At 38.4% G+C, this 12,032-nt stretch overlaps 1 pseudogene; it reads left to right on the top strand.

The window, feature by feature from the left end:
* Window positions 1-1,206: 1,206 nt before the first annotated feature.
* LOC130868219 (bromodomain testis-specific protein-like) lies at window positions 1,207-11,175 on the top strand (annotated as a pseudogene).
* The last annotated feature ends 857 nt before the right edge of the window (window positions 11,176-12,032 follow it).

Below are 12,032 nucleotides of genomic sequence, written 5' to 3'. Positions count from 1 at the left end.
AAGTTACAGAACACAAATATCAAGAATTTCACAAACCTTACGGTATGTTCTTTGGTCAGGATGGAGGGAGTTCAAGGACTCTGTGTGAGTCATGTGTCATTTCCCTGAATCTGAAAGCATAGAATGTATCAATGTTTCATGCTTTATTCAGGACTCAACAATAATTTTCTTATTTGTTCAAATAGGCAGATTTTATATATATCCCTAGTAAAATGTATTGATTAAATACAATTATTCTTTGAAATTTCCAAGTGTGTGTATGTGCATGTGCATGCACACACAGACACACACAAGTATATTTTTATTCTGCTTACTCTTATCTCACACTTCTAGACATTCATGACAAGACCTTCAAAGATTCCTTAACCAAGAAGCTTCTTTTAGAGATCCATGGTTTTTAGCTTTGATTTTTAAAAAAAAATTTAGGCTGACTTTGGAAACTTATTCCATCAGTGTGACTATAGGCAGCTTTGAAAAATAGTGGAACTCCTTAGTCCTCTCCAATGGATAAAAGAGTGAAGGCATTGTTTCTCTGCAGAAATATCATTCAATGGCCCATAGTTCAGAATAGAAAGTTAAAACCACATAAGCGAGTTCTTCATCCAGAACTCCCAACATATGAACAATGTCTAGTATAGTCACAGTGCAGGCAAACATATAAGACATGAATTAAAATTAAAGTTTACAAGTAGGACTTCACAAAAGAAAAAATAGTATAGTAAAAGAAGCAACAAACTGAGTGACGAAGAAGCCTACAGAATGGGGTGAACCTTTGCCAGCTCTACCACTGGTGGGATTAAAATTCACAGTATATAAAGAACTCCAAAAACAGAGTCAGAAACTCCATTCAAGAGCTTGTACCTGAAATATTTTATTAAATGGGAGACAGAGGAAAATTTCCCAAAAAGTATCATAAAATTGTCTGTCTCTATTATTCATTTGGAAATGCTTATCAAAGCACTACTCAGATTTCTTCAAACTCCAGTTATAAGGGCAAAGATAAAAAATATGGCTGCCATCTGGACAAAACTGGCAGCCACTGGTGGGGAATCAGGAGCGACTGCCATGCACTGCTTTATGTAGTATAAACCGAAAGGCCGATCGGATGAGGCCCCTTTGCTAAGAGGACATGTACTTGAAGACAAAATTAAAACACCAGGATCTTAAGTAGTTGAGAATGTCTCTGACAAGTTGACAGAGATTGTTAACCCCCCTCCACCAGAGATCATAAACACTAAGAGAAATGGACAGCTGATGAATCAGCTGCAGTTCTCACAGAAAGTCGTCTTGAAGGCTCTCTGGAAGCATCAGTTCTCCTGGCCTTTTCAGCAGCCCATGGACACTGTGAAACTAAAGCTACCTGATTATTACACCATTATAAGAACCCCAATGGATTTACATATAATTAAGAAGCAGTTGGAAAATATTATGTGAAGGCTTCTGAATGCACAGAAGACTTCAATACAATATTTTCAAACTGTTATTTATACAAGTCTGAAGATGACATTGTTCTCATTGTCCAAGCTCTAGAGAAGTTATTTATGCAGAAATTATCTCAGATGCCACAAGAAGAACAAATTGTGGGTGGTAAGGAAAGAACAAAGATACTCAACAAAAGATACCAGCTTCCTCTGATAAGGATCAATTCCCTCCAAAGCAGCAAAAAATTATTTAAGCAGCAAGAGATTTCTTCTGGGTTCTGTGAGCTCTTCCTCTCTCCCTTAAACATGGGGCATGAATCTCCCCCTACCACTGACTCACAGACTGTGTTCCAATTCACAAAGGGTATGAAGAGGAGAGAAGATGTCACAAATCCTACCACTTCCATAGTTAAAGCAAGCAGCAAGTCTCTTCTGACAACCAGAGAAATAAAGTCAATGACCATGTTGGTGAAAGAGAACATACTGAAGAGTGTTTTGGCAGACTCTCAGCAACAACAAAAAGTTTTAAAAACAGTCAAAGTAATTGAACAATTGAAGTACTGCAGTGTGATTCTTAAGGAAATGCTGTCCAAGAAATATTTGCCATAGACCTTCTATAGTCCTGTGGGTGCTGATGCACAATTACTATGACCTTCTGAAAAATCCCATGGATCTTGAAACTATTAAGGGGAAAATGGACAACCAAGAATAAGAGGATGCATGCTGCAGATGTCAGATTAATATTTATGAATTGCTACAAATACAACCTTCCAGATCATGAAGTCATGGCAATGGTTAGAATGCTTCAGGATGTTTTTGGCATGCAACTACAAGTTCTGTCCCAAGTCCCATTACATAAGCTAAAACAAAAAAGAATGAAAAACCTAGAAGGGCACCAAAAAGAAATAAAAAGGTTTATAACAGATGAAAATACAAAGAAAATGTTTAAACTAACGAAACAGAAAGGCCCTAGAGCAATCAACCAAAAAAGAAGCCACCTTTGAAATCTGAAGATGTTAATGCAAAGCCCATGAACTATAATGAGAAAAGGCAGTTGAGTCTGGACATAAACAAACTTCCTGGGGAAAAGCTTGTGTAGGGATAAGCCCCACCCATTGGGGGCGTGTTCGCCTCGGACTAATGTTTACTGATAAATCTGCCGGGCATGATCCCAGCAGCCCCTTTTCTCTGCTTTCCTGTTCTCCGCGGGAACATGTGGTCCTGTAAGTCTATTTCCTCATTAAAGCTGTATATATTTTTATAATCTGTCTGTATTCATTTACGTTGTTACATTTTGGCATCCAACGTTGGGCTATTTTGCACCCGCCCCGGCACAGGGGGCACACAAGCTCCATCTTTTCCAGCCTTTGTGAGCAAGTTAGTTACCAGAGCTCAGGAAGTGCGATTGGGCGAGCATAGCCTGCTAGCTTTCACAGCATGCTCCCTGATCACTTTCCCCTCCCCCACTCCAGGCCATGATACAGTAGCAGAGCAGGGACCCCCACTTGGCCCCTTACGCCTACAGTGGGCCTGCCCCTTCTTTCAGACTTACTCGGGCCGGAGCAGTTAACCGCTCCCTGCCTGCCTTCCAAAGCCCCACTGCCTGAATTAACGGAAGCACCTGCAGTTTTGAAGCAAAAGCCGTCACAGCAGCAAAGTGACCCCTTCTGCGACCAATCTAACTTCTCAGGCAGTACAATAATTTTCGTTTTGAATTAATTGTTTCAGACCAGCTCTGGCTTAGACCACGTGGACTCAGGTGCATTTATTTCGCCACCACTGGCAGGAAAATGTCATTACAGGTAAATAATTTTCTTTTATAAATAAGAAAAATGTCTGAAAACATTACCATTCAAGACTTTAACAACCTTTTAAATTGTACTATGTGGGAGATTTTACAAGAAGTGTCTGTCAGCCCACAGATATGGATCTTTCTGGGATTCATAGTTTTCCTTGGTACTATATGGTTTGATGATAGAAATATGATAAAGTCTTTACAAGACAAGGTTGAACGCTTAAAAACAATTGAGAATGACAACAATCTTCTCAAAGATCAGTTTGAACTTCTCCAGGCAGAGAACAGATCTTTTTAACACAACTCGACAAACTGAACAAAATTTAGAAGAGGATAAGGCTGATGTTAAGGAGAAATAAATTACTACGGAAGAGGGAACAGCTGATTTGGATCATAAGCTTCAGTCCCTTTCAGTAGGAACTGAAACATTAACTGAGAGAATAAAAACTGCTGAATGTGACAATCGGATTTTGTCTAAAGATTATGACAGATTGGCGGAAAGATTGTCAATTCAAGAAGGCACGGTTTATGCTATAAAAATTATGTCCAAAGATGAGATGTTATCTCTAATGGACAAACTTCATACTTTAGAATCCTCAATGAAGGCTTTAGAACATAATTCTGGACAGGAGATTCAGACATTGCAGAAGGGAATGGTGAATAGAATTGAAAAGATTGAGGAATTTCTAAATTCTGATGAAGAAGAGCAAGGGGTAGAAAGGGAAATTTTAACTACATCTGTGGGTAAATCTCTCCGGGACAATTCCCACAAAGCTCTACCTACAGTTCTACCTGTCTTTCCAGTAATAACAACAGAGAAAGTGGTTGATTCCAGAAACCCTAGGGTTATCACTATGAAGATACATGGGAACCTGTCTGTATGAATGATCTCAAAGAAATTAAACAGGCTGTAATGACTTTTGGGATGCATGCCTCTTTTGTTAAAGAGATGCTAAGATCTTGGGCCACGACAAGCAAAGTAACTCCCTCTGATTGGTTACAGCTGAGCTCTGCTGTACATGAGAGTGGACAGCAATTGAAATGGAAATGCTTATTTAGGCAAGAGGCTAGACTTTTAGAACAGCGGGAAAGAGCAAAGGGAATTGAGATTACCCTAGATCAAATTCTAGGAGAGGGGCTCTTTTCCGACCCTCAGGAACAAGCTAATTTGGATGAAAACACAATCTCCATGTGTACTACAGCAGCCTTAAGGTCTTGGGACAGGGTGCAAGACCCAGGACAGAGAATGGAATCATTTGTCAGAGTTAAACAGGATCAGAGAGAACACTTTAGTGACTTTTTACAAAGAATAACTAAATCTGTACAAATAGGGATATCTGACCCAGAAGCAAGATGTATAATGATTGAGTCTTTGGCTTATGAAAATGCAAATGTGGAATGCAAAAGGATTTGGGGACCTTTAAAGCTCAGATCAGCGCCATTGGAAGATTGGGTCTTGCATACACTGAATGTTGATACATTTGACTATGTCACTGAAGCATGGGTAGAAGAAGCAATTTCCAATGGTAAAAGGACACATCAGAATACCAAATGTTTTAATTGTGGCAAAATGTGTCATATGAAAAGGAATTGTAGACAACAGATTTTCAGAAATAATAATAATGCATCTTCTAGAAATAACAGAAATAGGAGGACTCAGCCTTCAGGTTTATGTAGAAGATGTGGAAAAGGCAGACACTGGACGAATGAATACAGGTCTTCAAGTGGTAGACAAGGCAAGGCAACCTGATACAGACGGGAAACATGAGAGCGGGGCCTCACAGGCCCCCATGGCAAACATGGTTCAGTCATTTCCAGTTACTGCAGAGAACGTGCCTCGTCAGGACAATCAGGAAGCCCCATGCCTACTGTTACAAGCAATAATGATCAGAAAGATGAGTTCCGTGTGTTTTGGCAAACTTCTATAAATGATCAAAGACCTAAACTGAAAGTGTGTGTAAATGGCATTTTTATTACTGGCCTGCTGGACACAGGTGCTGATGTAAGTATCATTACCCCAGAATCTTGGCATCCATATTGGCCTCTTCAGAATGTAAATGTTCAGCTCCTGGGAATTGGAACCCTATCTTGAGTAAAGCACGAGTTGGGTTGAATGTATAGGACTAGAGGTTCAAATAGGAAAATTAAGGCCATATGTAGCCAATATTGCAATGAATTTATGGGATCGTGACCTATTACAACAATGGAATACCCAAATTAACATTACTGCTACTTCTAGAGCCTATATTTCTGAGAATAATATTAAAAGATATTACAAACTGAGAAAACCGGCCATTCGGGCTATACAAGAGCAAGCAATTGATGTCCCTTCAGAGATACCAACAGCCTTGCCTCTAAACTGGTTGACTGAGAAACCAATATGGACAAAGCAATGGCCTTTAGCTGAGGAAAAGCTACAGGCTTTATAACAGTTGGTACAAGAGCAATTAGATGCTGGACATATAGAAGAATCTACCAGCCCTTGGAATTCTCCTGTATTTGTGGTTAAGAAAAAATCAGGTAAATGAAGAATAGTGACAGATCTCAGGGCTATCAACAAGGTTATTCAACCTATGGGCCCTCCACAATCTGGAATTACTTTGCCCTCTTTATTGCCAAAAGGATGACCTCTCATAGTTATTGATTTAAAGGATTGTTTTTTCACTATACCTTTACAAAAAGAAGATAGAGAAAAATTTGCCTTCACAGTGCCTACTTATAATAATTCTCAACCTTAGAGGAGGTACCACTGGGCTGTCCTCCCCCAGGGTATGTTAAATAGACCCTCCCTGTGCCAATATTTTGTGAATTAACCATTGCAAATAATATGCAAGAAATTTCCAAAATCGATAGTATATCATTACATGGACGACATTTTGTTATCCGATTCAAACATGGATACCTTGAACAGACTGTGTAAAGAAATAAAGATACTATTAACTAAATGGGGATTGCAAATTGCTCCTGAAAAGATTCAAAAGGGAGATTCTGTTAATTATTTAGGTTATAAAATAGTTTTGCAAAAAATTAAGACACAAAAGGCACAAATTCGGAGAGATCGCCTACGGACTCGTAATGACTTTCAAAGACTGTTAGGGGACATTTCCAGTCTACGACCAGCTATTGGGATAACACCTGATCTACTAATTCATTTGAACAAAACCTTGGATGGTGACAAAGATTTAAACAGTCCCAGAGAATTAACAGCTGAAGCAGAAAAGGAACTGACAATGATTGAGGAAATATTACAACAGGCACATGTGGACAGGGTAAATCCAGAGCTCGACTGTATTCTCATCATACTACCATCAAAAATTTCTCCTACAGGAATTTTAATGCAGAGAGATGATATTATCTTGGAATGGATCTTTTGACCACATAAACCAAGTAGGAAACTGAAAACTTATGTGGAAAAAGTCTCTGAGTTAATTATAAAAGGCAAGTTGAGACTTCGTCAACTAGCAGGCATAGACCCAGCAGAAATTATAGTGCCTTTCACTGCTGATGAACTAAAGAAATAATGGGAAGATAATGAACCATGGCAAAGAGCTTGTTCTAATTTTTTGGGAGACATTAATAACAACTATCCAAAAAGCAAGAGGCTTAACTTCATAAAAAGAACTTCTTGGATCCTTCCTCGAATCGTCCATGATGCTCCAATAACTGGAGCCTGTACATTCTATACTGATGCTAATAAATCAGGGAAGGCAGGTTACAAATCAGAAGACTTGGGTAAGGTGGAACAAAGTCCTTATGATTCTGTCCAGAAGGCAGAATTATATGCCATTCTTATGGTGCTAAGGGATTTTAAAGAACCTATTAATATAGTTACTGATTCACAATACGCAGAAAGAGTTATTTTACATATTGAAACTGCTGAATTTATACCTGATGATACAGAACTAACCTCTTTGTTTATCCAGGTGCAAGATTTGATTAGGAACAGGCTTTGCCCTATGAATATAACACACATCCGATCCTATACGGGTCTGCCAGGTCCTCTAGTACAAGGTAATGCAGAAATTGATCAATTATTGATTGGTAGTGTGCTACAAGCCTCTGAATTTCATAAAAAACATCATGTTAATAGCAAAGGCTTGTAGAAAGAGTTTTCTATTACATGGCAACAAGCTAAGGAGATTGTAAAGAAATGCCCTACTTCCTCTTTCTATAACCAAACGCCACTGCCTGCAGGGGCTAATCCAAAGGGCACTGAAAGGAATGAAATCTGCCAGATGTATGTGTTCCACTTTGCAGAATTTGGCAAATTAAAATATCATCACACCATTGATATGTATTCAGGCTTTCAGTGGGCAACGGCTTTAAGTTCAGAAAAAGCTGATTCAGTAATCACTCATTTATTAGATTTCATGGCTATCATGGGTATACCTACACAAATAAAGACAGATAATAGTCCTGCTTATGTATCTAGGAAAATGAAACGGTTTTTTGATTATTACAATATCAAGCATGTTACATGTATACCATACAATCCTACAGGTCAAGCAGTCATAGAAAGATCAAATCGAACTATAAAGGATATGTTGAACAAACAGAAAGGGGTGGAAAACACCCCTAGAAATAGGTTACATAATGCTTTGTTAACCTTGAATTTTCTCAATGCTAATGAGAAGGGAACATCGGCTGCAGAAAGACATTGGATAATGGAAAAGTCTACTGAACTAAATCAACCAGTTTATTTCAAGGATGTGCTGACCTCACAATGGAAGCCAGGAGATGTGCTGTGTTGGGGAAGGGGATTTGCTCTTGTCTCCACAGGTGAAGAAAAATTGTGGATACCATCAAAATTAATAAAGGTTCATTTTGATGAAGAGAAGCCACTTGGGAAAGATAAATAACAATTCAATCACATGGATGACGATCATACTGCTGGTAAGTAATACAGAGAGGTTGGGGGCAGGGTTCTTTTCTTATCTCCACAGGAAAATACCAATCTTCAAAGAATTTAAGGGACCCTGAATATTTAATTACTGAGGGAGGGACATGTTCTGTAAGTATTAATTTATATATATATATATATATATATATATATATATATCTTAAACTTTCTTTGCCTTTCCTCATATCTATGTCTTTCTTTATATGTCAGTATATGTCCTTGTTGTTAATGTTTAAATTTCCCATAACAAGCAACAAATTTTCCTACAGTAATCTTTGAAGTTTCCAGGATGAAGATGGGGCCCCCTGACATCAACTCAATCTGGTTTTTGTGACGTCATGAATTCTTTTTTTTTTAAAGCGCTAATATTAGACCTGTTTTTTGGTACCAACTACACGAGACAATTTCGAATGGTGCACATTTTTGACAACACTCTGGCCGGACCTTCTCAAAACGCTCAGAGACTAGTTACAATTTTCTTAGGTCAAAGGTTAAATTGGGAAATTTACCATCATTTGCTTTCACAGGAACCCCTAAGAAGAATGTCGCCCCCATGTCAGCTAGAAGCAATAGTAGAGGATGACATCCCCTCTCCCAACAGAGTTTGCCCTCAGGGTTAGGGACATCTTTTAGTGGTTGGTTTAGGGTTGAGGGGATGGGGTGATATTTTTATGGACTTAGGGGTATTTTCAAAGAAAAAGGAAGAAGAAGAAGAAGGGGGATTAACTGGTTTTATGGGATGATTGGTATTTGTGAATTACTGTTTATCGAAAATTGTATTGGTACTGTTTCTTGTATATTGATATATTGAATATTGAATGTGAGTGTTCCTACCTCTATTTTTGTATGAGTATGCTTATAACTTGTCTATATTGTATTGATACATCTACCATATTACAATGTACATTTCTACCTCTGATACTATGATATTGTTTACAGTTGAAGATCATTGTCTTCATATATTGCACAGTTGTTTATTCTTTTAGTCTTCAAGTTAGATAGGAATTGAGAATTATATGTTTGTCATCTTTATTTTTAGGTTAATCAGGTCTTTTAGATACATAGAGATTATATTTAGTATAGATAATATGATCTTCAGCCTCTTCGAAGAGCTGTAGAAAATGGCCTTTAATCTAACCTAAAATTTCTGTGCCAACGAGATGCAATTACCTCTGGCAACATCACTCTACTCCCGAGAGAACATTGAGCATCAAAGACACTCCACTAGGAGCTTGTCTTTTTGGCAGAACTGGCCTTTGGGTTAAGAAAAGCCCATACCTCAACTTCTGACAAAGATACAGAATATCCCTAAGTGGATGAAACAGGATTGTCTTATCCTGCCAAGACAGGGTAGGATAGTTCTAAGAATGGTATGTCAGTTATGTTAGGCCTTAGCCAAAGTTGGTTGACTCAACATTGCAAACGAGACTTTGGGTGATTGCCCAGGTAGTCAGTTGTCTCTAGTTTGTTAATTAATATTTATTCCCTTCTCAGATCTTTGACAGAGTTGAGGATTATATAATTGTAGTTACTCTCTATGTTATTTAGACTCCTTGAGATAGAATGTTTAGCAAAACTTTTGTTCTCAATATTGTTTGTTATATTTATTATTTGTTAATATTGTATATGGTTGTATTTGGTTTAGTTCTGTCTTATTTAGACAAAAGGGGGAGATGTAGGGATAAGCCCCACCCATTGGGGGCTTGTTTGCCTCGGGCTAATGTTTACTGATAAATCTACTGGGCGTGGTCCCAGCAGCCCCTTTTCTCTGCTTTCCTGTTCTCCACGGGAACCTGTGGTCCTGTAAGTCTATTTCCTCATTAAAGCTGTATATATTTTTATAATCTGTTTGTATTCATTTACGTCGTTACAAGTTTGGGCACATAGTTCATATAATACAATCAAGGGAGCCTTCCCTGAGAAACTCCAACCCAGATGAGATCGAGAGTGACTTTGAGACTGGAGAAGTATGTCCTTCCTTGCCTGTCTGCAGAAGCAGTCACTGAAACCCCAAGCGAAGAAGGTCGTCTGCTCTAAGAAAGAGCTCCATTCCCAGAAAAAAACTGGAGCTGGAGAGGCGGTGCTGGACATCAACAACCAGCTGTACTCGGAGAGAAGCCCCAGCCCCTGCCCCCGCCACCTACAACACCAGCTGGTGAGCGGGTCTGCCTGAGTGACAGCAGGAACAGCTGTGGCAGTAGCAGCAGCAATAGCAGCAGCTTGAGGTCCTGAGGTCCCTGAGCAGCAGCAGTGACTCGAGCTCCTCCAACAGCAGTGATTCGGAACCAGAAATATTTCCTAGATTTACTGACGCAAAACAGAATGATTTACCTCTGAAAGAGAATATAAAGATACAGGTTTCTGTGTAAGATGGAGGCTCTGCTGACCCTCAGCTTGCTCAGAAGGCTACACCACAATGTGCAGCACCACGGAAGCAATCACAGCAGGTGCATGGCTACGATGTGTCAGGATATCTGCAGACCATGGAGAAGACTGCATCTGTGCAGACTCAGTCTCTTTCAGGTGATTCCAAACAAGTCTGGAATGCCCCTACTGTGGTGCATACCTCTGCTGAGAATCCCACAATGTTAGAGACAGACTGTCATGTTCATGTGCAGAAGGATATGAAGATTAAGAATGCAGAGTCTTAGAAAATTTTATGCAAGCCAGTGAAATCAAGTTTACTAAAATCTTCAGATGAACTTTTCAACCAGTTTGAAAAACTGCAATAGAAAAGGAAACGAAAACCAGGACTGAGGAGCAGCAGATGCAGAAACACCTGGAACAGAATCCAAAGGAACCAAAAGTATCTCAAGAGAATCAGAGGGAGCTTGGGAATGGATTGACTCTAGAATCTTTATCAAATAAAATGGAAATCAAGTGCAGGATGAACAGCAGCCATTAGAAGCTCAAGACCAAAGCAAACTCTGGCTTCTCAAAGAAAGGAACTTAGCAAGGGAGAAAGAGCAAGAGCGGAGGAGAAGAGAAGCATGGCGGGTACCATTGACATGACTCTTCAAGGTGACATTATGACAATGTTTGAAAATAACTTTGAATAAAATTCAGTTTTAAATTAACTATCACCTTTAAATTAATGACACAAATATTTACAATGCATGTGGTAAAGTGATTACTTTCAACCAGCAAGATACCAATCATATATTATGTTTTGACTGCCCTAAGATAATTAAATATTTTTCACATGAATTTTTAATAAATATTTTCATTTTAAATACATAATTTATAAAAAGTTTTATAATTTTGATCTCTAATATATTTTCATCATTCTACCAACGACTGTCAACTATGTATTATAGCCCTGATCTAAGCAAGTCTGAAAGGGATCATCTGATTGAAAAAAAATGAAGAATATATAAAAGTATATAAAAAAAAAAGACAACAAACAGGAAAAGTGGGAAGGGGTGAAGGGAAAAAGTAACATTCATTCATTCTTGGAGAGTTTGGTAAATTGTACAACTTTACAAACCACTGTGGATGATTGTCAAGTTGACAGTAAATCTAGCATATAAAACAACTATACCACTACTAGCCACATGTCCAAAGGAACTGACTTCTTGTTCAAGGACACTTTCTAAGTCATGTTAACTGTTGCTCAATTCACAATAGCTGAAAAATGTAAATCACCTTAATACTCTTCAACTGAGGATTGGATACAAAATTGTTTAACATGTAATATAGAACACAATTCAGCTTTAAATAAAAATAGGTCTTGAAATTTGTAGGTGAATGAAATAAAGCAAGAAAGTTCACATCAAGTGAGACAACCCAGACCAAGACACCAGAAACCATATTTTCTTATTTATCTGTAATTCCCAGCTACAAATTTATAGATCTGAGTTTTCAATGTTGAGTAAACAAAGACATCAAAACAGTGTAAAGAAACCATATTCAGGGT

The sequence above is a fragment of the Chionomys nivalis genome, chromosome X, assembly GCF_950005125.1.
Source record: "Chionomys nivalis chromosome X, mChiNiv1.1, whole genome shotgun sequence".
Lineage (NCBI taxonomy): Eukaryota > Metazoa > Chordata > Mammalia > Rodentia > Cricetidae > Chionomys > Chionomys nivalis.
This window is presented reverse-complemented; position numbering and strand designations above follow the sequence as displayed.